Raw genomic sequence first — 4,521 nt, 5'->3', positions numbered from 1 at the left:
CGTACATTTAAACACACTCTGAGCCCTGGAGTCGTTCTGTTGTAAACCCTCAGGATCTGGGATTCAGCGAGACATCTCAGAGAAGGAGCCACTGGGGATGGGAGACAGGCTCAGACTCACGGTCCCAGGGTTGGGTATCTATCCACATGTCCACGTTTGCATTCCACAGATACTCCTTATACACTCAGTATGTACCAAGCGTTTGCACCTGACTCTGAAGAGTCAGTTCTGCTCTGCAGACTTACCATGAACAAGAGGCAGTGCTCAGACTGGAATTAGACCAGCAGGTAGGGCACCTGGGGGCAGGTGAGGCAGGGAGAGAAGCAGTTTTCTTCAGTCCCAGCAAGGGACGGCGGTGAGTTCTGGGAAGAGAGCTTAGCAGAACCAGTCTTTATAACCAGCTCATCAGTGCCCTTCAGGACAGGAGGAAGGGCCAGATTGAGAAAGTCCCTCTGGGGGCTATGGTCACACACAGTGTCAGAGGCCTAGGAGGGATCTTTGGGGCCAAGTAGGAAACTGTTTTCCTCACTTGGGGGCAGGGGAGGGGGTGAGTTAAAGGCCTCAGGTGCCAGGCCAGGCTGGGTGGAGCTTTATGGAGCAGTCTGATTGCATTAAGATAGTGCATTCTAAGTCGTCATGTGTTCCTCTACTTGAATGTTATTTCTTCTTTAGTTTTTGTTTGTTTGTTTATTTGTTTTTTGTTTTTTGTTTTTTGTTTTTTACGAGACTTTTGCCTTAGGATACTTATGCTCATGAGAAAGTCAGAGACAGAGACTGTGAGAGGAGAAAGTGAGAAATCACCCCCCGGAGGGGGATGGCTGCACCACGATCCCTTCTCCTCCATTCTCCTCCCAGGAGCTTGGGCACGCACGCAACATGCGCCCAGAGTGAGTTTCAAGCCACTGGTCCAGGACTCGAACCACCGTCAGCTATGTGGAAGTCCAGTGACATAATCGCTATGCCATCTGCTGGCCTTACTTTCCTTTTAAAGTGCAAGCTGTCATCATCTTGGTTGCAACAATTCAAGAAAAACTGGATCACATCGAGGCCAGTTGAAAGGAGAGGCAAAGAGCCTCCTAGGAAAAGCAGAATGGCGGCAGATACAGAGACTGGGCTGAGGGTCTGGCATTGGTGGGTACCCCACACCCAGAAACGGCTAGGTGGTGAACTCCCCTCCCCCAAAGGGTAACTGTTGCCTTAGAGATCTGTGTCCTCAACTAGAGTAGCAGGAACCCTCCACCAAGCAGCAGAGATCAACTGTGATTCATTAAAAGTGGGACACAGGAGGTGTCCTCAGAGCCTTGTCCTGAACACCTCCCCTGCTTTCCCACCTCTCTGGTCTTGCGAGTCCTCACCCAGGTCTGGATGGAGAGGCCAGTGGCCTCCCTAGAAATGCTGCCATACCGCACACTGATTACACATGACCAGAGAGACCCTTGCCCTGAATAGATGCAAAGGCTGATGCTTCAACGATAAACTTGCACCATCCTTTCAGGCCGGCTCTCGGCCTAAGGCTGCCAAGGCCAGTCCTGGGATGAGATTCCTGTCCACCGGAATGCCTCAGTCAGTTGAGGAAAGGGAGGCCCCTACCAGGGAAGATGGCAGTAATAAGCTACATGACCTTCGCCCTCAAGAGTGCTGAGACCTCGGGAACCAGCAGTTAGCGTAATGGCTATGTCGCTGGACTCCCACGTAGTCGACCGCGGTTCGCGTCTCGAACCCGGTGGCTTAAATCTCTCGCCAGGCGCGTGTGCGTGCATGCCCAAGATCCCGAGAGGAGAATGGAGGAGAAGGGATTGTGGCGTGACCATCCCCCCTGGGGGGTGATTTCTCGCTTTCTGTCTCTATGTCTCTGTCTGGTGAGCGCACGCGCCCTATAGCGAAAACCTCTCAAAAAAAAAAAAGAGTGCTGAGACCAAAATGAAGGACCAGAAGGAAAAAGGGAAGAAAGCTAGAACAGAGTGAGGCTTGACTTGAGGGGACTGAGCTACCTGTGGGGCAGGCCTCTGGCAGGAGCAGGGAGGCTGAATTCTAGCTGAACATGGGAACTGGTATGCTTAGATTTGAGGAGCTTGGTTAACCTTGAGGAGGTCCAGTTGGCAGGTAGGATGCTGGGTAGGGCGGATTGCTTGTTATGTTCGTATTCATCTTCCTGCTCTTCCAGCTGGTAGCACAAACCACATACCGCCAGTCATTAGAAGTGGCTGGAGCCCAAAGCAAGAGGAGCAACCCACAGCTGACTGGATTTCCTGGGAGCAGCATGGACTATATCAACCAATGGAAAAACTCGGACCTGATCAGGGGCTGCCTAAGCCTCCACAATAGACCAGCTGAACTCCTTTATCCGAGTCATTCCTGGTATTGAAACCCAAGTGACTAGCTGGAGACCAGCGGCCTGAAATCCAAGTTGACAGCCCTCCCAGGGTCACCAGTATGAGCTTCTGCCTACAGCGTCTCCTCACCTCCCAAGAGGAAAGGCCATGCTGCAGTCCCTTCTCCATTCCCCTCCTGGGATTTCAGGCAGCACGCACACACACGTCTGGTGTGTTTCAAGCTGCCAGATCCGGGACTCGAACCGTGGTTGTCATGCGATATTTCAGTGCCTTACCCACTATGCCACTGGCTAGCCCCCATTCCATTATTTTCACTAACAAGGACCCAGTTGAGAGTTAAGTGTCTGGGAAGAGACAGAGTTCATGGTAAAGTAGGGTGTATAGAGCGTCTGGGACCAGACTTGAGGCAGGTGGGGGCTGGCAAGAGTGGTATGTGGGGGCTTCGCCCTGAAGAGAACCAGAGCAAGTCAAAGGAGCCAGCAGTCAGCCCTGTCCCTGCCTTAGCCTCTCCCAACACTGGCTCCCTTTGACACCCGCAACGCACCTGTGTCCTCTCGCCCAGCAGACCCTTTGACCTCAGCTTCAGTAACGGTTGGTTTGCTGCCCTCTCTGGCATTTGCAACTGGCCTAGACACAAGGTTTTCAAAAGACGTCTGGGAGGTAGTGGGCAGGTGGGCAGGCAATGGGAGGGCCTGGCTGACCTGAGGCTGAGGACAGTCTCATAGCCCAAGCTCTAGAAACCAGCTTCCCGGCAGGACAGCAGCTGCCCATCAGACCCCACTCTCCTGGGAGTGGTACATCTGCAGTGAAGGCCCTGGGGTCAGGAAGCGGGTATGAGAGGCATATGTGGAGACCCAGGGCTCCTTCCCTGCCAGCTGCTGGCCCAGATGGGAAGGAAGAGAAGCCCTTCAGCCTAGATGGCTGTGGGGAAATGGAAACGAGCCCCCAGCCTCCGGTTCCTGACTAAGTATGTGTGCTGAGCACTGGCCCCACCACCCTGCAGATACGCAATGGGAGCAGGGCATCTAAGTACAAAAGGATTTAGGATTGCATCTAGGAAGAAATTTCTGCTAGGAAGCTGAGGATACTGGTTCCTGCAAACCATTAGCAATAAAAAGAATGAGCCCTATTTAACTGAGCCAACTCAGATGCAGAGTTAACTGAAAGTAAGGGGATGGACAAGGTGACCTTGACAAACACGTGAACTTGACAAGCCTCCCTAGACAGAAAGACCTCCCTACCCACCAGAGCTCACACTAGCGCAGTGGGAAAAGGCCACCTGAAACATAATCTCCATGTTCTTCTGATCGACAGAGGAGGTGATCGGATGGTCTCGCTGTAGCCTAGACTGGGAACCCCTTGTTTGTAGTCATGGGTTTTCAGAGGAACGAGGGAGCTGAAAAAGCAAGCCCTACCACTCCATCATAAAACGGAGCCCCAGAGAAGTGACTTGCTAATTCCAGGCTTATTAGGAAGGGGTTTCCACACCCAGGGTCCCTGAAAGAATGCCTTCCGGGAGAGGAGCTGGCCCCAAGCCCAAGGAAGTGAGAGGCAGGAGGGCCATGGGGAGCCAGGTGTGGGGAGTGGTCCCAAAGGCCCCAGCCAAGGTTCTGGGCCCCAGATGAAGAGTGAATCGCTGGTTCCCCCTGAAGGGGAGTAGTCAGTCACCCTGTAAAAGTTTATTTTTATACATGTCTGATCTATTTCACATCCGCTCAGATATTTTGACACATATACAGGAAATGTAGCTCTCCCCCATATGGCAGTGTTTGGTTGGCTAGACCTGGGGAAACTCAATAGGGTCGCAGAGCAGCAGAGGGGGATTGCAATGTCAGGGAAGAATGCCAGAGACCTGAGGCCACCATGGGCACCTCAGGCCAGTAGGCTGGGGATGGGGTCATGGTGAGGCCAACACCAAAATCCTCCTGCCTGGGGACAGAGGCCTAGCGGGGCTGAGTGCATCTCTGGTTGCTGCTCCCAGGAAGCATGAAGGAGGATGAAACAAATCCAGAAAAGGATGGCCAGCGTGCACAGCCAAGGAGACAGGACTGTTGGAGCGACGGGGACGAGTAGGACCTGAGGGGCAAAGGCGGAGATGGCACTGACACCAAGGAGTAGGGATCTGTTCCACGTCCAGGCATCCTGGCACAGGGAGAGCAGGAGATGGCTCAGCTGAACAAAGGTGTCA

This window comes from Tupaia chinensis, unplaced genomic scaffold (genome assembly GCF_000334495.1).
Source record: "Tupaia chinensis unplaced genomic scaffold, TupChi_1.0 Scaffold000270_1, whole genome shotgun sequence".
Classification (NCBI taxonomy): domain Eukaryota; kingdom Metazoa; phylum Chordata; class Mammalia; order Scandentia; family Tupaiidae; genus Tupaia; species Tupaia belangeri.
This window is presented reverse-complemented; position numbering follows the sequence as displayed.